This window comes from Choloepus didactylus, chromosome 21 (assembly GCF_015220235.1).
Source record: "Choloepus didactylus isolate mChoDid1 chromosome 21, mChoDid1.pri, whole genome shotgun sequence".
Lineage (NCBI taxonomy): Eukaryota > Metazoa > Chordata > Mammalia > Pilosa > Megalonychidae > Choloepus > Choloepus didactylus.
In genome coordinates, this window is record NC_051327.1 from 25,436,539 (window position 1) to 25,461,176 (window position 24,638).

At 44.3% G+C, this 24,638-nt stretch overlaps 1 protein-coding gene across 1 annotated transcript in view; it reads left to right on the plus strand.

Moving 5' to 3' along the window:
* Nucleotides 1-63: 63 nt before the first annotated feature.
* The window catches only part of SNX8 (sorting nexin 8), a 95,173-nt gene continuing 70,598 nt past the window's right edge, over nt 64-24,638 (plus strand). Inside the window, exon 1 of the mRNA XM_037815228.1 lies at nt 64-192. The gene's annotated coding sequence lies outside the window, so the exon portion shown is untranslated. The remainder of the gene's footprint in view (nt 193-24,638) is intronic.

Here is a 24,638-nt window from a genome sequence, read left to right on the forward strand (position 1 = left end):
GACAAAGCACTTCGCTAACATTGCGAAATTCCCCCCATTACATGTGGGTCTTTAGACTCGTCCACTGACGGAGCGGAAGACCGGACGATTCCAAAATGGTGACGGGATTTGTGGAGAACCAGAGGCCCCCAGTGCACTAGGAAGACGGCTGCCTGGGCCAAAACGAAAACGTATGAGGCTTGCCTTAGTCAGGTAAGCCCAGCCGCACCGGCCCCGCCGGACACCCCGGTTTCCCCATTCCATCGCACGATGGTCCGGACCGCCGGGGACTTCCGCCCTCAGCCGCGGGAGTCTGCGGGCCACGTGGGCGGCGCGGGCGGGGCCGCGAGTGGCGCGGGAGCGTCGGAGGCGCGAAGCGGAGGTTTACCCGGGTTTGTATTTCGTTTTTCTTTGCCAGGCCCCGTAGCAGCTTCTGGTTGTGGGATGTTTCGGTCAAACTAAAAAGCCCGAGGCTTCTGTGGTTGCCTGTAGTGGGTTTGAATCCTCCCTTTCCTTGGGCAGGTCACTTAGTCTCTCTGCCTCAGTTTCCCCACCTGCAAAATGACGAGCACGTTTTACCCGCGCGGCACGCGGGACCTACCTTTTGGAGCTGTACTCTTGCGGAAGGGTTTCACACAGCGAGCTAGTCTCCCCTAGATTACCAAAATATCCTCTCCCTTTGTAGTTTCACCTACAGTTTTCTTAAATCATTGGCCTCTTCCAGATCCGTAGAAAGCAAATAACGCCAAAAACAAAAAGCAAAAAAAAATCTTGAAAACAGCTGAGGTTAGTTGGTCTGGTGAGAGACCCTGCAGCAGGCATGTCCTGTAGAGAGCAGCCACTCATTACTCTTTCCCTGAGAGCAGACTTTTCATGTCCTTTCTTGCAGGCAAGATTGTGAACATTCTCATGATGCAAAAAATATTTGCTATCTCCTGGCATTCTAGAAAGAGCACAAAAGACCTTGGGCAGTCTAAGAAGTGCTGTAGATAACATTCAGTTACGTGAGCTCCTTCCACGTGGCTGGTGCTCTGTGTTGGGTAAAGATGTGCCCTGTTCCAATGCAGCTCGAAGGGCTGGGCTCAGCGCAGCCCTAAGACCAAAGAACACACCAGGCAGGAGCAGACATGGGTGTATTAGGACTTACGAACAGGAGAGATTCTACCTGGTGGTGGCTGGCGGGAGGGAAGTCAGCGCTTCACAGGGGCGGGGAGTGCAAAGGGCAGCTCATAAGGTTTAGGACAAAGATATTCCATAGGATCTGAGAACAGAGTTTCAGCGGATCTCGTGACACAGGGGTCTGGAGGTTTGTTACCAACAGTGATCAGCGGAGGGGAGTTTCAGGGCTTCGTTTATGTTACCATCTGTACATATTTTTTCCCCTAAGGAGTTCTGATGACCTCTAACTTCTGTCCCAGTCACACAGGCTGCTACATGCCATGGGGTCTAATTCCCCATTAGGGAGGGGGAGCCCAGGCCCTGGGTCCCCACGCGCCCTCTTAGAACCACAGTGCAATGGGGGCAACATTCAGTAATCAAAGCAGAGAAGTAAGTAGGTGTGAAAGTACATCTGTGATAGGTTCGAAAATTCTTTGACTCTCCTCCCTTCAAAAGGTGAGCCCGATAATCCTCTTAACGTTCGTGGACTCGGTCACTCGCCTCTAACGAATACAGTGTGGCAAAGGTGAGGCTGTGTGGCTTCCAAGTCTAGGTCACAAAGTTGATAAGCTTCCGCCTGGCGCTCTCTCTGGGATCACTGGCTCTGAAAGAAGCTAGCCCCCATGTCCTGAGGACACTCGAGCAGGCAAGGGCCAAAGGTGGAGGATCTGAAATCTCCAGACATCCGAGAGAGCCGCCTTGGAAGCAGGTGCCCAGCCCCCAGTGGCCGTTGGGTATCTGCAGCCCCAGCCAGCGTCTCGACTGCAACCTTCGGAGAAATCCGGAGCCAGAGCCATCCAGCAAAGACACTCCCGGATTCCTCCCTCACAGACGCCACAGAATAATACTTGGGTATTGTTTGAAACCCAGATTTGGGGGTAATTGGTTATACCACAATAGGTAACTAACACATGGTCAGCACTTACAACGTACTGTTGAGTTTTTTAAAGATCATGTTTATCATACTTTACACTGATATGTACAGTATGATACCAGTTCCAAAAAAATAGACAAGTCGTATTATAAATAGCCTATGGATAATGTAGGTCAATATTTAAAATCCATACAAAAAGTCTGGAAGAGTATACACTAATCTGAAAACTGGTTGATGAGAGTGAATGGGATTGATGGTGTGAGTTAAGAAAAATGTTAATTATAAAATCTAGGTGGTGAGTTTGAGAGTGTTCACTGTAAAATTTCTTTCAACTTTTCTGTGTGTTTGAAAATTTTCATAATTAAGTGTTGGGGGAAGGGCTCAGGGGCCACCTTCAGAAGGCCTTCACTGGGACAGTTTGAGCCTCAAAAAGAATACAAACTGCATTTTTTATTAATATACATAAAATATGTTTAAATCCATGCATATATAATGATATAAAAGTAAAAAATAAACTCTTGTCAATTACAGTTGAATATTATTGGGCACTTATGTATAGTTCTGAAAGTAAATAAAAGACTCAAGCAAAAAATAATTTATGCTGCCTTTCTTCTTTAACCCTTATGTTTCAGGGTAGCCAAATAGTTGATGAGGGAAGGTTCTTTTTATTAAAGGATTTTTGCTGCTGAATACAGAAATATTTGCAACCCTTCAGAAATAACAGACCTAAGCAATGATTCTGAAAGGCTGCTGTGAACCTGAGGTGAGAGTTGACAGGACACTTGAAAACAGACAAATCAGGGTGACACCACATGAATTTAAGGCTGTATATCCCCTCTAATTTCTATGTGCCGGTTTGAATGTATTGTGTCCCCCAAACGCCATTATCTTTGATGTAGTCTTGTGGGGCAGACGTTTTGGTGCTGATTAGATTTGCTTGGAATGTGCCCCACCCAGCTGTGGGTGATGACTGATGAAATATTCCCATGGAGGCGTGGCCCCACCCATTCAGGGTGGGACTTGATCAGTGGAGCCATATAAAGGAGCTGGCATAACAGAAGGAACTCATTGCAGCTGTGAAGAGGAGCAAGCTTGCTAGAGAGGAACGTCCTGGGAGAAAGCCATTTTGAAACCAGAACTTTGGAGCAGACGCCAGCCACGTGCCTTCCCAGCTAACAGAGGTTTTCCGGACGCCATTGGCCATCCTCCAGTGAAGGTACCTGATTGCTGATGTGTTACCTTGGACACTTTACGGCCTTAAGACTGTAACTGTTTAGCCAAATAAACCCCCTTTTTATAAAAGCCAGTCCATCTCTGGTGTTTTGCATTCTGCAGCATAAGCAAACTAGAACATTCTACTTTAGTTGCATCCCACAAATTATACATTGTGTTTTCCATTCAAGATGTTTTCCAATTTCCATTATGATTTCTTCTGCGACCCATGGATTATTTAGGAGTGTGTTGTTTAATTTCTAAATACTTGGAGATATCCTAGATACATTTCGGTGATTGGTTTCTGGTTTAATTTTCTTGAGGACAGAGAACATACTTTGGGGGACAGCAAACATACAAATGTAAATTATTGAGATGTGTCTTAGTGCCTCAGGTGTGTCTATCTGGGTGAATGTTCCGTGTGCACCTGGAGAGTGGACTGCCGTTGCCGGGTGGTGTGCTCACAGAACACCAGGCAGTTTGAGACGTGGGTAGCTTTGCTCCGCTTTTCTGAAACCTTTCTGGTTTTCTGTCCACTTGTTCTGTTGCTGACAAGAGAAGGTTGAATCTCCAGCTAGATGGATTTGCCTATTTCTCCTTTCAGTTTTATCACTTCTTTCATGCACTTTAAAGCTCTGTAGTAGGTGCATACACATTTAGGATTGCTGTGTCTTTTTGATCATTAAATATGTTCCTCATGCCCACAGACATAGGGGACTGGTGGTTTGATGGATTGAGCCCTCTACCACAGAATTTGCCCTTGGGAGGACTGTTGCTGCAAAGGAGAGGCTAGGCCTCCCTATAATTGTGCCTAAGAGCCTCCTCCCGAGTGCCTCTTTGTTGCTCAGATGTGGCCCTCTCTCTCTAGCTAAGCCAACTTGAAAGGTGAAATCACTGCCCTCCCCCCTACGTGGGATCAGACACCCAGGGGAGTGAATCTCCCTGGCAACGTGGAATATGACTCCTGGGGAGGAATGTAGACCCGGCATCGTGGGATGGAGAACATCTTCTTGACCAAAAGGGGGATGTGAAAGGAAATGAAATAAGCTTCAGTGGCAGAGAGATTCCAAAAGGAGCCGAGAGATCACTCTGGTGGGCACTCTTACGCACAACATAGACAACCCTTTTTAGGTTCTAATGAATTGGAATAGCTAGCAGTAAATACCTGAAACTATCAAACTACAACCCAGAACCCATGAATCTTGAAGACAGTTGTATAAAAATGTGGCTTATGAGGGGGTACAGTGGGATTGGGGGGGGCCATAGGGACCACACTCCTGTTTGTCTAGTTTGTGGATGGATGAGTGGAAAGGTGGGGGAAGGAAACAAACAAACAGACAAGGGCACCCAGTGTTCTTTTTTACTTTAGTTGCTCCTTTTCACTTTAATTATTATTCTGGTTATTTTTGTGTGTGTGGTAATGAGGGTGTCGGGGATTGATTTTGGTAATGAATGTACAACTATGTAATGGTACTGTGAACAATCAAATGTACGATTTGTTTTGTATGACTGCGTGGTATGTGAATATATCTCAATAAAATGAATAAAAAAAATGTTCCTTTTTTATGCCTGGTAATAGTTCCTGTTCTGGAGCCCATACTGCCTGTTATTAATATAGCTACCCCCAGCTTCCTTTTGAAATTTTGCTTAGTATAACCTTTTAATCCTTTTATTTTTTATTTTTTTTTTAATTCAGTTTTATTGAAATATATTCACAAACCATACAGTCATCCATGGTATACAATCAACTGTTCACAGTATGATCATATAGTTATGCGTTCATCACCACAATCTATTTCTGAACATTTTCCTTACATCAGAAAGAATCAGAATAAGAATAAAAAATAAAAGTGAAAAGAGAATACCCAAACCATCCCCCCATCCCACCCTATTTGTCATTTAGTTTTTACTCCCATTTTTCTACTGATTTTTTTTCAATTTTTTAACTTTGTTTATCAAAAAATTAAAAACAAACAGGCAAACAACAACCAAAAAAACCCCACAACATTTCAAACAAAGCAATGGATTAAGGAAAACAAATAACCTAAAATAACTACATTGCTTCCAACATGTTCCTACCATACCCCAAGAAAATTAACAACCCCTAAGAAAACAAAGGAATAAGAGAAAAAAAAAGACCTAAAATAACTCTATTGCTTCCAACATGATCTTACTATATCCAAGAAAGTTTACAAACCATAATCATTCCTGAGCATTCCCATAACATTGAGATTACCCTCCATAGTTTATCTGTTCTTATTAGATTATCATTCCCCCTCCACTAATTGGTATCTCTAGGTCCCCTACATTCTACAGTATAAAATATTGTACATTTTTCACAGAATTCACATTAGTGGTAACATACAATATCTCTCTTTTTGTGCCTGGCTTATTTTGCTCAGCATTATGTTTTTTTTTTTTTTTTTTTTTTAAATCTTCATTTTATTGAGATATATTCATATACCACGCAGCCATACAAAACAAATCGTACCTTCGATTGTTCACAGTACCATTACATAGCTGTACACCCATCACCCAAATCAATCCCTGACACCTTCATTAGCACACACACAAGAATAACAAGAATAATAATTACAGTGAAAAAGAGCAATTGAAATAAAAAAGAACACTGGGCACCTTTGTTTGTTTCCTTCCCCTATTTTTCTACTCATCCACCCACAAACTAGACAAAGTGGAGTGTGGTCCCCATGGCCTTCCCAATCCCCCTGTCACCCCTCATAAGCCACATTTTTATACAACTGTCTTCGAGATTCATGGGTTCTGGGCTGTAGTTCGACAGCTTCAGGTATCCACCACCAGCTACCCCAATTCTTTAGAACCCAAAAAGGGCCGTCTAAAGTGTGCGTAAGAGTGCCCACCAGAGTGACCCCTCGGCCCCCCCTGGACTCTCTCCGACACCGAAGCTCACTTCATTTCCCTTCACACCCCCCCCCGGCCAAGAAGATGTTCTCCGTCCCACGATGCCAGGTCTACACTCCTCCCCGGGAGTCACACTCCACGCTGCCAGGGAGATTCACTCCCCCGGGCATCTGATCCCACGCAGGGGGGAGGGCAGCGATTCCACCTTTCAAGTTGGCTTAGCTAGAGAGACAGGGCCACATCCGAGCAACAAAGAGGCATTCGGGAGGAGGCTCTCAGGCACAACCATAGGGAGGCCTAGCCTCTCCCCCGCAGCAACCGTCTTCCCAAGGGTAAAACCTGTGGTAGAGGGCTCAACCCATCAAACCACCAGTCCCCCACGTCTGTGGTCATGTTAGCAACCATGGAGGTGGGGTAGGCGAATACCCCTGCATTCTCCACAGGCTCCTCAAGGGGGCACTACATCTTTTTTTTTCCTTGTTTTTTTTGTTTTTTTTTTTTAACTTTCCCTTCTTTTTTAAATCAACTGTATGAAAAAAAAGTTAAAAAGAAAACAAACATACAATAAAAGAACATTTTAAAGAGACCATAACAAGGGAGTAAGAAAAAGACAACTAACCTAAGATAACTGCTTAACTTCCAACATGTTCCTACTTTACCCCAAGAAAGTTACCTAATATAGCAACATTTCTGTGAACTTGCTCCCACCACATCCATCAGAAATTAACAGACCATAGTCATTCCTGGGCATCCCCAGAACGTTAAATAGCTTATCTGTTCTTCTTGGATTATTGTTCCCCCTTCCTTAATTGCTCTCTATTGCTAGTTCCCCTGCATTCTACACCATAAGCCATTTGTTTTATATTTTTCAAAGTTCACATTAGTGGTAGCATATAATATTTCTCTTTTTCTGCCTGGCTTATTTCGCTTAGCATTATGTCTTCAAGGTTCATCCATGTTGTCATATGTTTCACGAGATCGTTCCTTCTTACTGCCGCGTAGTATTCCATCGTGTGTATATACCACATTTTATTTATCCACTCATCTGTTGAAGGACATTTGGGTTGTTTCCATCTTTTGGCAATTGTGAATAATGCTGCTATGAACATTGGCGTGCAGATATCTGTTCGTGTCACTGCTTTCCGATCTTCCGGGTATATACCGAGAAGTGCAATCGCTGGGTCGAATGGTAACTCTATATCTAGTTTTCTAAGGAACTGCCAGACTGACTTCCAGAGTGGCTGAACCATTATACAGTCCCACCAACAGTGAATAAGAGTTCCAATTTCTCCACATCCCCTCCAGCATTTGTAGTTTCCTGTTTGTTTAATGGCAGCCATTCTAACCGGTGTTAGATGGTATCTCATTGTGGTCTTAATTTGCATCTCTCTAATAGCTAGTGAAGCTGAACATTTTTTCATGTGTTTCTTGGCCATTTGTATTTCCTCTTCAGAGAACTGTCTTTTCATATCTTTTGCCCATTTTATAATTGGGCCGACTGTACTATTGTCATTGAGTTGTAGGATTTCTTTATATATGCAAGATATCAGTCTTTTGTCAGATACATGGTTTCCAAAAATTTTTTCCCATTGAGTTGGCTGCCTCTTTACCTTTTTGAGAAATTCCTTTGAGGTGCAGAAACTTCGAAGCTTAAGGAGTTCCCATTTATCTATTTTCTCTTTTGTTGTTTGTGCTTTGGGTGTAAAGTCTAGGAAGTGGCCGCCTAATACAAGGTCTTGAAGATGTTTTCCTACATTATCTTCTAGGAGTTTTATGGTACTTTCTTTTATATTGAGATCTTTGGTCCATTTTGAGTTAATTTTTGTGTAGGGTGTGAGGTAGGGGTCCTCTTTCATTCTTTTGGATATGGATATCCAACTCTCCCAGCCCCATTTGTTGAAAAGACCATTATGACTCAGTTCAGTGACTTTGGCGGCCTTATCAAAGATCAGTCGGCCATAGATCTGAGGGTCTATCTCCGAATTCTCAATTCGATTCCATTGATCTATATGTCTGTCTTTGTGCCAGTACCATGCTGTTTTGGCAACTGTGGGTTTATAATAAGCTTCAAAGTCAGGGAGTGTAAGTCCTCCCACTTCGTTTTTCTTTTTTAGAGTGTCTTTAGCAATTCGAGGCATCTTCCCTTTCCAAATAAATTTGATAACTAGCTTTTCCAAGTCTGCAAAGTAGGTTGTTGGAATTTTGATTGGGATTGCATTGAATCTGTAGATGAGTTTGGGTAGAATTGACATCTTAATGACATTTAGTCTTCCTATCCATGAACATGGAATATTTTTCCATCTTTTAAGGTCCCCTTCTATTTCTTTTAGTAGAGTTATGTAGTTTTCTTTGTATAGGTCTTTTACATCTTTGGTTAAGTTTATTCCTAGGTACTTGATTTTTTTAGTTGCTATTGAAAATGGTATCTTTTTCTTGAGTGTCTCTTCAGTTTGTTCATTTCTAGCATATAGAAACATTACTGACTTATGTGCATTAATCTTGTATCCCGCTACTTTGCTAAATTTGTTTATTAGCTCTAGTAGCTGTATCGTCGATTTCTCAGGGTTTTCTAGATATAAGATCATATCATCTGCAAACAATGACAGTTTTACTTCTTCTTTTCCAATTTGGATGCCTTTTATTTCTTTGTCTTGCCGGATTTCCCTGGCTAGCACTTCCAGCACAATGTTGAATAACAGTGGTGATAGCGGGCATCCTTGTCTTGCTCCTGATCTTAGAGGGAAGGCTTTCAGTCTCTCACCATTGAGTACTATGCTGGCTGTGGGTTTTTCATATATGCTCTTTATCATGTTGAGGAAGTTTCCTTCAATTCCTACCTTTTGAAGTGTTTTTATCAAAAAGGGATGTTGGATTTTGTCAAATGCTTTTTCAGCATCTACTGAGATGATCAATTGATTTTTCCCTTTTGACTTGTTAATGTGTTGTAATAGATTGATTGTTTTTCTTATGTTGAACCATCCTTGCATGCCTGGAATAAACCCCACTTGGTCATGGTGTATGATTTTTTTAATGTGTCTTTGGATTCGATTTGCAAGTATTTTGTTGAGGATTTTTGCATCGATATTCATTAGGGAGATTGGCCGGTAGTTTTCCTTTTTTGTAACATCTTTGCCTGGTTTGGGTATTAGATTGATGTTAGCTTCATAAAATGAGTTAGGTAGTGTTCCATTTTGTTCAATGTTTTGAAAGAGTTTGAGTAAGATTGGTGTCAGTTCTTTCTGGAAAGTTTGGTAGAATTCCCCTGTGAAGCCATCTGGTCCTGGGCATTTATTTGTGGGAAGATTTTTGATGACTGATTGGATCTCTTTGCTTGTGATGGGTTGGTTGAGGTCTTCTATTTCTTCTCTGGTCAGTCTAGGTTGTTCATATGTTTCCAGGAAATTGGCCATTTCCTCTACATTATCCAGTTTGTTGCCATACAGTTGTTCATAGTATCCTCTTATAATTTTTTTAATTTCTTCAGGATCTGCAGTTATGTCACCTTTTTCATTCATTATTTTGTTTATATGGGTCTTCTCTCTTTTTGATTTTGTCAGTCTAGCTAGGGGCTTGTCAATCTTGTTGATCTTCTCAAAGAACCAACTTTTGGTGATATTTATCCTCTCTATTGTTTTTTTGTTCTCTATGTCATTTATTTCTGCTTTAATCCTTGTTATTTCTTTTCTTATACTTGGTTTAGGATTGGTTTGCTGTTCATTTTCTAGCTTCTTCAGTTGATCCATTAGTTCTTTGATTTTGGCTCTTTCTTCCTTTTTAATATATGCGTTGAGTGCTATAAATTTCCCCCTTAGCACTGCTTTTGCTGCATCCCATAGGTTTTGGTATGTTGTGTTCTCATTTTCATTCGTCTCTATATATTTAGCAATTTCTCTTGCTATTTCTTCTTTAACCCACTGATTGTTTAGGAGTGTGTTGTTTAACCTCCAGGTATTTGTGAATTCTCTAAGTCTCTGATGGTTATTGACTTCTAATTGTATTCCATTGTGGTCAGAGAATGTGCTTTGAATAATTTCAGTCTTTTTAAATTTATTGAGGCTTGTTTTATGTCCCAGCATATGATCTATTCTGGAGAAAGTTCCATGAGCACTAGAAAAGTATGTGTATCCTGGTGATTTGGGATGTAATGTCCTGTATATGTCTGTTAAATCTAATTCATTTATCAGATTGTTTAGGTTTTCAATTTCCTGATTGGTCTTCTGTCTGGTTGATCTATCTATAGGAGAGAGTGATGTGTTGAAGTCTCCCACAATTATTGTGGAAACATCAATTGCTTCCTTTAGTTTTGCCAGTGTTTCTCTCATGTATTTTGTGGCACCTTGGTTGGGTGCATAGACATTTATGATTGTTATTTCTTCTTGCTGAATTGCCCCTTTTATTAGTACGTAGTGGCCTTCTTTGTCTCTCAAAACATCCCTGCATTTGAAGTCTATTTTATCTGAGATTAATATTGCTACACCTGCTTTCTTTTGGCTGTAGCTTGCATGAAATATTTTTTTCCATCCTTTCACTTTCAGTTTCTTTGTGTCCCTGTGTCTAAGATGAGTCTCTTGTATGCAACATATTGATGGTTCATTTTTTTTGATCCATTCTGCGAATCTATATCTTTTAATTGGGGAGTTTAATCCATTTACATTCAACGTTATAACCGTGAAGGCATTTCTTGAATCAGCCATCTTATCCTTTGGTTTATGTTTGTCATATTTTTCCCCTCTGTCTATTAATATCCTTTATTGTACCCATACCGAATCTCTTTAGTACTGAACCTTTCTCCAAGTCTCTCTGTCCTTTGTTTGTTTCTCTGTCTGTAGGGCTTCCTTGAGTATCTCCAGTAGGGCAGGTCTCTTGTTAGCAAATTCTCTCAGCATTTGTCTGTCTGTGAAAAATTTAAGCTCTCCCTCAAATTTGAAGGAGAGCTTTACTGGATAAAGTATTCTTGGCTGGAAATTTTTCTCACTCAGAGTTTTAAATATATCGTGCCACTGCCTTCTTGCCTCCATGGTGGCTGCTGAGTAGTCACTACTTAGTCTTATGCTGTTTCCTTTGTATGTGGTGAATTGCTTTTCTCTTGCTGTTTTCAGAACTTGCTCCTTCTCTTCTGTGTTTGATAGTGTGATCAGTATATGTCTCGGAGTGGGTTTATTTGGATTTATTCTATTTGGAGTTCGCTGAGCATTTATGATTTGTGTATTTATGTTGTTTAGAAGATTTGGGAAGTTTTCCCCAACAATTTCTTTGAATACTCTTCCTAGACCTTTACCCTTTTCTTCCCCTTCTGGGACACCAATGAGTCTTATATTTGGACGTTTCATATTATCTATCATATCCCTGAGGTCCATTTCGATTTTTTCAATTTTTTTCCCCATTCTTTCTTTTATGCTTTCATTTTCCATTCTGTCATCTTCCAGGTCACTGATTCGTTGTTCAGCTTCCTCTAGTCTTGTACTATGAGTGTCCAGTGCGGTCGCGGTTGCTACTTCTAGGGGGAGAGGCGGCCGGTAGCCGAGCCTTCAGCTCTCGGGGCTGCTCAAGGGGTACCGGCGGCGGGGGCTCTTTCCCGGAGGCGAGGGCGAGGCGGAGGACGTGGCCGGGGTCCTCGGCGAGAGGCGTGCAAGGAGGGCGGCGATAGGGACAAGACACTCTTCATCCAGTAGGAGTATGCGCCAAAGAGATTTATTCAGGGGTGATTACAGGTTATATAGGCTGGTAATAAGGGCAGGGCTGGAAAGGAGGTGAAGTAGCCTTAAATGGCAATATTGAAGGGATAGGGGCTAGGATTGGTTCTGAGAGAACGCCGGAACCGTTGCAGTGGGGCGGGGGTAGTTCTGGCCACGGGCATGCGCGCTGGCGGTGGCAGGAGTGGCCTTGGCACCAGGGAGTGTGTGGGTAAGATAAGGAAGTGGGGAAAGGGCAGTTGGGAGAAAGGCGGTTTCCTCCGGCAAGCCTCCCCTGCCAGTGGCATTTTGGGTGAGGAAAAGGGAGCTGCCTTGACCCCGCTCCCCAGGCTCGGGGGGGCTGCAGAGGGCACTCACGCCCGTACCTACTACCCTCCCCAGGGGGTGATCAGGTCCCCTGGCCCAGGCCTGGCAAGCCGAGGTACAAGCTCAGACACCCGCAATTCCCCTTTCTTTTCTAATTAGAGGAAGAGGCTTTACCGGAGAGGCCCACTACGGGTGAGGGAAGGGGGAGGTTAGGGAAGGGAAAAAGGGGTTGACGGTGGCTCAGCGAGGCTGGAGCTCAGTGTTGGTGTGGTGCCCGGGCGCTTGACAATGGCTTCGCTGCAGCGGGCTGGGCGAAGGTGAGGGGTTTAAAGTTCAGGGGTTCAGAGAAGCTGGAACTCGAGGTGAGAGCGATGTTCAGGTGATTGAGAAGGGCCTCGCGGTTGGCGAGTCGACCGGTGGCGTTGAGGTCGCGGAGGGTTGGCTGTCATCTTAGAGTGGGGGGCGTCAGAGGCGGCGAGTCGCTGATACTGGATTTGCACGAACGAGGAAAAAATGGCATCCGTTTGTTTTCTTACAAGCTGGACAATTTTGCGGATGAGGCAGGGTCCTAAGATGAGAGCTAGAATAATTATTAATAGGGGGCCAAGAAAAGGAAGGATGTATGGGAGGATGGAAGTGAAAAAACTGGACCAATAACTGGTGGCTTCACGATCTCTTTTACGCTTTTCCAGTCCCTCTCGGACCCTTTTCAGGCTATCCTCGACGAGACCTGTGGAATTGGCATAAACACAGCACTCTTCTCCTAGGGCGGCGCAGAGGCCTCCTTCTTTGAGGAGGAGAAGGTCAAGACCTCGGCGGTTTTGGAGCACTACTTCAGAGAGGGAATTGACAGAATTTTTTAGATGGTGAATAGCGTTTTGTAAGTGATGAATGTCTTCGTCAACAGCCGCCCTGAGGTGAGTTAGGGCGGAGTCTTGACTGGCTAGTGCAGCGATTCCGGTGCCAGCGCCGGCAAGACCTAGGAGGGAGGCAATTGTAAGGACGGTGATGGGCTCTCGCTTTTGCAGTGGGGCAGGAGCCGCAGTTTTTTCCAGACGGAGGAAGAAGTCTTCTTCGCTGTGGTATAAGACCCTAGGGATAAGGACAATTAGGAGGCAAGTTTCTTTATATTCATTGATGACATTCGTGCTGAGACAGGGGGTAAGTCCTGTAGAGGAGCAGAGCCATTGGGAGGAGTTATGAGGAATGAGAAATTTTGCTGAGCTGCTGGGAGATGAGTAGCTGGCACAGGCAGTGAGGTCGGGAGAGTTACTGGAGCGAGGGCGGACGCACTTTCCCGTATAGGAGACTGAATGAAAGGTCAGGGGGACGGCAGAGGTATTCCAATTGCATTCCAAGGGGCTGTTTTCTGTGCTTTCTGAAAAGGAGAGGTTGGAGGCAACGGGCTCGTATAGCGAGGAAGAGGTGGAGAGGCAGAGCCAGCAGGAGGAGGTAAAATTGGGGTTGGAGGAGTTTACTGAGGCAAAGGCGGCTTGGATGAGGCTGAGGAGGGGAGAAGAATAATGAGAAGGGGGCAAAGGAAGCTGGGGTGGTGGGGTTTGAGATGTAGTTGAAGTGCGTTTAGCCGGAGCTAAGGTGCGGCTGGAGGGCTGTGGAAAAAGGGGGTTAATGACTTGGTTGGGACCTATGCCAGAGGGTGTTCTTAATGCAGTATTTTGGTATGGTTGGCTTACAGCCTCTTTTTTTATTAGAATAAGTGATTCTCGGTCGGTTCCTTTTTCATAGATTCTGAAGCCCCAAGTTTGACCGAGTAACCAGGAGGGATTAGTGGGGAGCTGCACTGTAAGATTAAGATGTGTGCAGGATCCCTTACTTTCTTGGCCGAGCCAGTTAACAGTAGGGAGTTTGCACCCTGTAGGGGCTCACTTTAGGGTAAGGTAATGATCAGGAGCAGGAGGCTTCCAATTAGTGGTTAGTGTTTCACACCCCCAGTATGCACAGTAGTACTCGTTGGGGGAATTACAGTACGATTTTTCAGGATTTGAGGATGGGCACATGTAATATTGGACCTGGGGATTACTTACCTTTCAAGCGCAGGTTTCTTCGACTCTGGAGACAAAGGTGGCGAAAGGCTTACTCGGCTCCTGGAAGAGCTTGGTGAATTTATTAGGCCGACAGGCAGAGCAATTGGCAAACGCGCATAAGGCGATTCCTCAAAGGATAGGCCACAAGGTGGCAGGTGTATTAATATAAGCAGACGCATTTAGAAACACTCCAGTGCCCAAATAGGCTTCAGGGGGATGATAGACTCCAAGGGCTGCGTCTTGCTCACTTTGCTGAGCAGCTTCTGCCTGGAAGTGAGCACGCCAGTCAACAAACTGACCGGGGTTAAGAATGGAACGGGCAAGTGAGGCCCAGTCTTGGGGGATGCAATAGTCCATGCCGAGATCCTGCAGTATTTGGGAAGCATATGGGCTACCTAACCCGTCCTCCTTGACGGCCCTGCGAAGCTGCTTGATAATATCTGAGTCAATGGGATACCAGTCATACGGTTTCTGTGGGGTGGGGGCAAGGTTAAGAGGAAAGCAGCGAAAAGCACGAGAGAAAGGAGGACGCGCTTGCAGAGGGCTTGGCGCGGAAGTGAGGGTAGGGGGAGCGTTGCCCCAAGGGTTGCCTTGAGGTGTAGAAGGCAGCCAGGGGTTGTTAGTCGGTGGGGTGGAAGGAGCGGCGGCAGCTGCCGGTAGCGGCTCCGAGGGGGAGCTCGCCGAAGGGGGAGGTGGGAGTGGGAGGCCCCAAGCGTCGCAAGATGGCGGCGCGGTGGGCGTGGCTAAGACACAAGATGGTGGATCAGCCCCGCCCTGTGAAAGGGTGGGGCCCAAGGCATAAGATGGCGGACTAGCTCCGCCCTGTGGAAGGGCGGGGTAAAGCATATGTGGTTTCCGGCCCAGCTTAGGGCTGATGTCATCGCCGGAGCATTTCCTCCCCTCGATGGAAGAAGAAGGAGGAAGTTTGCCATCTTGGCGTGGCGCAGTGTTAATTTGCTTTTTGGGAGTCACCTCGAGCGCGTTGTTAATCTGCTCGACTAAGGACTCCGTGTCCGAGTCATGATTTGAATTAGTATCGCTATCTGAATCTGTTGGCTGGGTTGATAGGGCCTCCTTGGATTTAACGAGGCCTCGATCAGGGGGGAGGGAGCCTTGAAGGCAGGAGCGGATGGTTATCAAGGTGGGGAGCAAGCCGGGAGGGAAGCGCTTGCTCTCATGTTCCATGGCATTGGTGACCCGATCAATAAGACGATCATAAGTAACAGGGTCCCAAAGATGGCAAGTGGTGAGCCATGGGTTAAAGGGGAGCAGGAGGTCCCAGTACACCTGCAGCTGCCGGACAGACACTTTACAGCGATGCGTGTCTAGGAGACCCGCTAGAGCACGAACTTGAGGTGCCTGACATGTAGATATACGATTACCCATAGCTGAGGGGGGAGGAGGGGGGGTTACTCCCGAGCCGGGCCTGCCGGCTGGCAGGGAGGAGGAGGAGGAGTTGTTTACCGAGCAGAGAGAATGAGATAAGCTGTGGCCGCAAGGCCGAAGGAGACGGCGAGAGCGGAAAGCAGTGCCCTTTGGCAACGGGAGCAGTCAGGGGGGGCGGTTGCAAAGAGGCACATGGCACCAAATGAGGAAATAAAAATACAAAGAACTACAGCAAAGTAATGGAGGGGAAGAGGGAGAGTGTTAGGAGGAACAGGGGTTATAGAAGTGCGCATACAAAAGGACGAAGAGAGCGTAGGGGAAGGGAGGAGTTCCTACTGGATGAAGAGAGCGTGGGGGAAAGGATGAGCGGCTTCGGAGCAAGGAACCTCCCACGGCTCCAGAAGCGGCGAAGGAGAGGCGGCCCTACCTTGCAGGCGAGGAAACGGGAAGCTGGAGAGGCGTCCGGGCGAGCGATCGACCTGCTGAACTGTTGTGTGGAGACGTTCCTCACACGGGGCACCAGTTGCGGTCGCGGTTGCTACTTCTAGGGGGAGAGGCGGCCGGTAGCCGAGCCTTCAGCTCTCGGGGCTGCTCAAGGGGTACCGGCGGCGGGGGCTCTTTCCCGGAGGCGAGGGCGAGGCGGAGGACGTGGCCGGGGTCCTCGGCGAGAGGCGTGCAAGGAGGGCGGCGATAGGGACAAGACACTCTTCATCCAGTAGGAGTATGCGCCAAAGAGATTTATTCAGGGGTGATTACAGGTTATATAGGCTGGTAATAAGGGCAGGGCTGGAAAGGAGGTGAAGTAGCCTTAAATGGCAATATTGAAGGGATAGGGGCTAGGATTGGTTCTGAGAGAACGCCGGAACCGTTGCAGTGGGGCGGGGGTAGTTCTGGCCACGGGCATGCGCGCTGGCGGTGGCAGGAGTGGCCTTGGCACCAGGGAGTGTGTGGGTAAGATAAGGAAGTGGGGAAAGGGCAGTTGGGAGAAAGGCGGTTTCCTCCGGCAAGCCTCCCCTGCCAGTGGCATTTTGGGTGAGGAAAAGGGAGCTGCCTTGACCCCGCTCCCCAGGCTCGGGGGGGCTGCAGAGGGCACTCACGCCCGTACCTACTACCCTCCCCAGGGGGTGATCAGGTCCCCTGGCCCAGGCCTGGCAAGCCGAGGTACAAGCTCAGACACCCGCAGTCCAGAATCTTTTTAATTTGGTCAACAGTTTCTTTAATTTCCATAAGATCATCCATTTTTTTATTTAGTCTTGCAATGTGTTCTTTATGCTCTTCTAGGGTCTTCTTGATTTCCTTTATCTCCCGTACTATGGTCTCATTGTTCATCTTTAGTTCTTTGAGTAGCTGCTCTAGGTGCTGTGTCTCTTCTGGTCTTTTGATTTGGGTGCTTGGGCTTGGGTTATCCATATCGTCTGGTTTTTTCATATGCTTTATAATTTTCTGTTGTTTTTGGCCTCGTGGCATTTGCTGAACTTGATAGGGTTCTTTTAGGATTTGTAGACCAATTGAAGTCCTTATCTCTAATTTATCAGATCTACAGCATCGTGGAGTACACTTTAACTAACCAGCAGGTGGCGTCCATGAGCCACCTGTTCTCCACAAGCCAGTTCTCCCCTGCTTAGCCTTTTTGGTGAGTGGGGGAGTGAGTCTTGTGGGGTCCAATTGGTGTACCAAGCTTGCGTGTGTAGTTGGTGTTGCTTGCCCTGTATATGGGGCGTGTTTCTGGGCAGTCAGGGAGGGGGGGGTGGCTCTAACAATCAAATCTCCCTGGTGATCCTAGAGTTTTAAAGCTGCTGCAATAGTCTAATCCTTCAGTTCAGTCCTGCCACAGTTTGTCTCTGCCACTGACCCACAATTCCTTGGTATTGGCGTATGGCTCCTGAGACTTGCAAGTGGGCCCCTCTTCCAGGCCGTGCACCCCGGGTCCTCTGTTGAGGGATGACTGTGCTATGTCACAGGTGAGTGCCGTCCCCCCAGGGCAGTTCTGGGCTGCTGGGCTGTGTAGGGAGGCTCCCAGTCTGCTGAAATGATGGCTGAATGGGGCTTTGTTAATTCACACTGCTCTACCTTCCCAACTCTGGGACAATCAGCTGAGGTTGCAGGGAAGGCTAATGTCCACGCCCAGTTTTGTGGTGTGTGCCTGTTATTTGAAGCACTTCCGTCACACTGGGTTGTCTGGGGCAGTTCTGGGCTATGGGGCTGGCGATGGGCAGGAGTGTTTCCTGTCCACCAGGATGATGGCTGTGAGTGGACACCCCCCTTTTCTTGGGAAGTTGTGGTGTTTAGTGAATTTTCTCAGCCACTGGATTATTGCGTTTTGTCTCAGAGCTCTCCTAGTTCTGCTCTTGACTTGACCTGCCCAAATAGCAAGTCTTTGAAGCTTTCTGTATTGGGCTTCTTAGAGTAATTGTTTTAGAAAAAGAAAAAAGGATTAAAAAAAAAAAAAAAAAAGGGCCCTCCTCAGAGATCTAATGGGTTGTTGAAATGCTAAGAGACAAAGCAACCAGGGCCATTAAGGAAAGGTCCACAGGGCAGAGAGATCAGCTTTTCTTCGGGATTTGCATATGCGCCTCAGGACCCTTCCCCTTTCTATGTTCACCAGAACTCCAAAAATCCTCTGCTTTTATTTTGGAGTTTTTCGTGTTGTTTTTTTTCTATGCCTGTCTCCTCTCTGCTGGGCTGGCTGCTCTCAGATTCTCTGGTGTCTGGTCTCAGTCTATCTATGGTTGGAGTTTGAATCAGTAGAATGAGTTTCCGATAAGAGCAGCCACTGCAGTTCTTCCTTCTTCTTCCCGGAGCTGACAGCCCCTCCTCCCCCGGGACTGAGCCTGGCAGGGAGGGGCGCGGGTCCCCTGGCCGCAAAAACTTACAGATTTCACTGATCTCAGCAGTTCCACGTTTTCATGAGTGTTGTATGAAGTATGCCCAAAGACAGATTGCTCTGTGGTGTCCAGTCCACGCAGTTCCTGGCTTTCTACCTACTTTCCTGGAGGAGTAACTAAAACATACAGCTCACCAGTCTGCCATCTTGCCCCCAGATCAATCCTTTTATTTTTAACATATAAGTATCTTGATATTTAAAGTAGGTTTTATAGACACCATGTAGTAGGATCTTACTTTTTAATCCGATCTGTTACCAATAACTGGTTGGGACATTTAAAAGGTAACTTTTACAAATTGCTGGAGGCTGCCTGTGACCAGCCTGTGAGTTAAAATCTCCTAGGGGCCGATCCTAGAGTGGCCACCACACTCACAGGTTTCGCCTCCAGGAATTCTACCAGATTCCTACAGTGAAGATTGAGAAAGATCACCTTGGCTTTGGGCAGGGGAGGGGGAAGGTATCATTTTTAAAATATGCCCAAGAGCAAAGTAACCGTTTTGAAATACCCTAAGAATTCTCCTAACAAAGATCTGCCCTCCAGGGTGGAGGAAAAAGAAACACTTCTGAAAGTCACAGCTCAGAGCCCACTAAAAAACAGAGATTTAATCATAAAATTACAGAATGCTTTTCCTCCCCAACACCTTATCACCCCATCACAGTGAGTTACAACTGAAAGAGCTGCAAGACACAGACTCCTTAAGGAGTTCTTGGGAAACCCAGAGACAATAGGTGAGATAGATAGAAATAAGGGATATAAAAGAAACTGAAACCTCTAGCACCTACAGCTACAGCAAACATTAAATACTGCCCAACTTCTAGCAGATTAACCTGAAACCTCATGCTAAATGCCCCATTACTTCAGTTCCTATTAGCCAATACATCACGTCAGCTTTCAACAAAACAAAAAAATTGCAAGGCATACCAAAAGGCAAGAAAACCACTGTCTGAAGAGTCAAAGCAAGTATCAGAACCAGATTCAAATATGATGCAGATTTTGGAAATGTGAGAGGGAATTTAAAATAACTATGATTAATATGTTCAGGACTCTAAAGGAAAAATCAGACAACATGCAAGGACAGATGGCAGTGTAAGCGGAGTCATGGAAACTCTAGGAATCAAGAGGAAGTACTATAAATCAAAAACACTATAAAAGAATTAAAAAAATGCCTTTGATGTTCTCATCAGTAGACTGGACACAGCTGAGGAAAGAATCTTTGAAATTGGAGATATATCAAATAGAGACTTCCCAAACTGATATGCAAAGAGTAAAAATTAAAAAAAAAAAAAGGAACAGAAGATATCCAGGACCTGTAGAAAGTTGTATGCTTGTAATGAGAATACCAGAAGGAGAAGATAAAAACAAAGGAGCAGAAGTATTAGAAGTAATAATGGCTGAGAATTTTCCAAAATTAAAGGCAGACACCAAATCACAGAACCAGGAAGCACAGAGAACACCAAGCAGGGATAAATATCAATATATATATGTATATATACTTTGGTATATCATATTCAAACTGTAGAAAACCAAAGACAAAGAAAATCTTGAAAGAAGCCAGAGGAAAAACCACCTTACCTATAAAGGAACAAGGATAAGAGTTACATCGGACTTTTGGTCAGAAACCATGCAAGCAAGAAGAGAGTTGAGTGAAAGATTTAAAATGTTGAAAGAAAAAACTCACCAACCTAGAACTATATATCCAGAGAAATTATCCTGTAGATATAAAGGAGAAGGAAAGACTTTTGTAGACAAAGAAAAGCAGAGAATTTGTCACTAGCAGATCTGCCTTGCAGGAAATGTTAAAAGAAGTTCTTTAGAGAGAAGAAAAATGATATAGGTTTGAAACTCGGATCCACATAAAGAAAGGAAGATTGTCATGGAATGACTAAAGAATAAAATCTTTCACTTTTCTTACTCTTATTTGGTCTAATAGATAACTTTATTCAAAGTAATAATAACCATGATATATTCTGTGATTATAGCCTATGGATAACTGGAAATGCACTGTTATAAGGTATTTATAACACTACACTACACAACACATGAAGCAGTATAGTGTTGTTCGAAGGTGGGCTTAGATTAGTTGTTAATGTATATTGCAAACTCTGGGGCAACCACTAAAACAGTTTTTAAAAGATATAGTTATTGCAGTTTTGCTTCCTGGCAAAACCAACCATCCCATTGCAAAACAGTCGACAGTATCTGTGTTTGTAACGTGCATGTTCAGGAAGAGATGACAGAAAGCAAGTAAAGGTGCTGCCCCTTTGGAGGAAGCAGAGCCCGATGAGCTAGATGCCCAGCTGCTGGGGCTGGAGGTAGCCTAGTTGGGACGAGCAGCTAAGTAGTCTGAACGTCTGTTTTCCGAGATTGGTTAGATGATGGGGCATGTAAATCTACCCCCAAAACAACACTTTAAAAAAAAGAAAAAAAAGCTCATATATATTTCCACCTCTTTATATTTATGCAGCTCATCTTCAGAGATCATCCTAAAAGAAGATCAGTGGTGTATGCTGTATCAACAAATGACCTCTAACAATTATGTTTTCAGTGTTGTGTCATTCCAAATAAACCTTTGGTAATCTCCAAAAAGAAAGAAAGAAAAGCTGTACAGTTGATATGCTAAGAGAGAAGAGAAAATGGAACAACAGAAAATGGTTAATTAAAACCATTTAAAAATAAATGGCCATAAAATGGCTGAGGTCCAAGTTTCTTCCGTCAGCTGTAACCCGGGTTCGTCCGACAGCAGCCACCTCTGCCCTGACACCCGAGTTTGACCCCAAAAAACCAACAAGTGGATTGAGGTGCACCAGGGAAGGAGGCGGCCCCAAAGACCCAGACCCTGGGCCTACCTCCATAGAAGGTTAGTGGCAACGTCACCAAGGCGGCTGGCAACGGGGAGGCTCTGACGGTCCAGAACACATGGACTGGATGGAAGGGGTACCTTCTGCCTCTGCCCTGATCAGAGCCCCTCAGGAACCACCGAGATTCAGAAGGAAGCAGAAAATGCTAAGCACGGTGGAAATAACACTTCTGATGAGGTTGTCAACATGAACCAACAGGTGTGTGGTGCTGATTTTTAGCACGAGAACTCTCTGGAACATTAGAGAGATTCGGGGACTGCCCAGTATGTGGGCTACACTGCTGATGGCCTCTAGCTTCATGACATCATAGATGACATCGACCGTGGTGCAGTGGAATGCCCAGCTTGTTAAAACAACAGGGGAAATACGGTAAAAAAGGATCATTTGACAACAACAAAAGAAGTGGCAGAATACAAGATCACCACGCAAAAATCAGTTATGTTTCTATACACTATCAGCAAACAAATGAAAATGGAAATTAAGCAAACAATTTAACTTACAATAGCATCTAAAATATCCAGGAATAAATTTAACCAAGGACGTGAAAGACTTGTACACTGACAACTACAATACACCACAGAAATAAATTAAAGAAGATCTAAATAAATGGCAAGATGTCCTGTGTTCATGGATTGGAAGACTTAATACTGCCTAAAGTGTTCTACAAATTCAATGCAATCCCTATCAAAATTCCAACACCTTTTTTTTGCAGAAATGGAAAAAATTTGTTTCTCAAATTCATATGGAATTGTAAGGGGCCCTGAATAGCTAAAGCAATTTTGAAAAAGAAGAACAAAGCTGAAGCTCTCACACTCCCAATTTCAAAACCCAGGACTACAAAGCTATAGTAACCAAAACATTGTGGTACTAGCATAAAGATAGACATACAGACCAATGGAATAAAATTGTGAGTCTGGAAATAGACCCATACAGCTATGGCCAGCTGACTTTTGACAAAGTTTCCTAGTCCATTTGATGGGGAGAGAAGAGTTTCTTCAACAAATGGTGCTGGGACGGCTGGTTTCTTCATAGAAAAGAATGAAGTTGTCCTCCTACCTCTCACTATATACAAAAAGTAACTTGAAATGGATCAAGGACCTAAATATAAACACTAAAACCATACAATTCCTAGAAGAAAATATTGGGGGGGAAACTTCATGACCTTGTATTAAGTGATGAATTCTTGTTGCATGATCGACAAAAGGAAAAATAGGTAAGTTGGACCTTATCAAAATTAAAAACTTTCGTGCATCAAAAGACATTATCAAAAAAGTGAAAAGACAAACTACAGAATGGGAGAAAATAGTTGCAACTCATACATCTGATAAGGGTTTAATACCAGAACTCCTTCAACTCAAAAACAAAAAGAAAAATAGCCCATGGTGGCTCTTGATAAAACGCTAGAGTGTAACCATACATGTATTTGATTTCGAGAATAAAAATAGCATGGATTTTAACAGCACCTATTTGTCTATGAAACTTGGATATAAAACACTGATATGATAGAGAATCATTCTGATATTACCAAACCTCTTTTCTGTAGTTAGATCTGTGTACTTTCATTGGTCTACTGAAAACAGATAGCAGGATTGAAAATACTAGCAGTTATTATATTAATTCAACTTTGATCTGATGTACCACTCACACTAAAGGGGGGTTGTGATATATGCTTATTTTGTATTTCTGCTTTACAAAGTCACTATAAATAGTGTCATTTTTCTTATGAGATAAACTTGAACCTAATCTCTAGAAAGGGAGTATAACTCAGCCATTTATGGGAATTCACAATCAAATATTGGAAATATGAATTTTTTTCCCAGTACTTCAGAAAGTATTTAATTTCTGCAGTGTGCTTCAATGTGAAATCATGAGTATATTTAATATCAGAACTAAAATGTTGCCATTAAAATGTTTGCAAACGTTTTGTCTTGTTTTCTGAAATGCTTTAACTTCCATGGGCTTTGTGCTTTTCTTGGATGTCTCAGTGTAATAAAAACAGTTTCAAAAACTTGAAAAAATTGGTAAAGGACTTCATGAATAGACATTTCTCAAGAGGAGATACACAAATGGACAATAAGCACATGAAAAGATGCTCAACATTATTAGCCATTAGGGAAATGTAAATCAAAACCACAATGAGATACCACCTCACACCCACTAGAATGGCCTTTTTTTCTTTAATAGTGGAAAATAGCAAGTGTTGGTGAGGAAAAAGAGAAATTAGAACTCTTGTGGGAATGTAAAATGGCACAGCCGCTGTGGGAAACAGTTTGATGGTTTCTCAAAAAACACAGAATTACCATATAATCTGGCAATTCCACTCCTATCACATACCCCAAAGAACTGCAAGCAGGGACTCAATGAGGTGCGTGTCCACCAGTGTTCGTAGCTGCGTGATTCGCAATAGACACAGGGTGGAAGCAACCCAGGAGTTCAACAGCAGACAGATGGAGAAACAAATCGTGGTCTGTACGCACAATGGAATATTACTCAGCCATAAAAAGGAATGATGTTCTCATCCACACTACATGGATGAACCTTCAGAATGTTATACTGAGCCAGACACAAAAGGACAAATACTGTGTAGTTTCACTTATATGAAAACCTAGAATAAACAAATCCGTACAGCCGGCACATAGACCCGAGGTCACCAGGGACTGGGTGGGGGCGGGGAGTTCTGGCTTAATGGGGACAGAGTTTCTGTTTGGGGGGGGGGATGAAAAAATTTTGGTTATGGATAGTAGCGATGGTTGCAAAACATTGTGACTGTAATCAGTGCCACTGAACTGTACACTTAAAAACCATTAAATGACATGTTTTCTGTTACATGTATTTTATGACAATCAACCATTTAAAAGCATCACTGACTAAGTGCAGTGTGTTCCCCCGGGTTGCGTCCTGGAACAGAAGCTGGATATTGCTGGAAAAGCCGGGGGGCTTCACGGAAAGTCTGGTGTTTGGTGCCTGGTCGTGTAGCAGGGGTTTGGGCCTCCGTGTGGTGTAAGTTGCTAACATTAGGGGCGCTGGGTGAAAGGCACATTAAAACTCTCTGTGCTATCTCTGCAACTTTCTGTAAATCTGAAATTATTTCAAAATGAAAAGTTCATGCAAAAAAAAAAAGATGGAAAGCCACCATTCCCGGTGGTGCCAAGTTGCTGGGAACCTTGAGTGAAGACACTGAACTTCCCCGGACCCTGGTCTTTCCTGGGCAGCGTGTGCAGGCTGGTGCATGAGTGACTTCCAGGGGACCCCTTTTCCCGTTGAACAGTCAATTGGGGGGAAATTTGAGGCCACAGAAGAAACGACTCACCGACAGAGGGCGACCTTGGCCCGCCCTTTTCAGCTTAGGACTAGGGCTGATT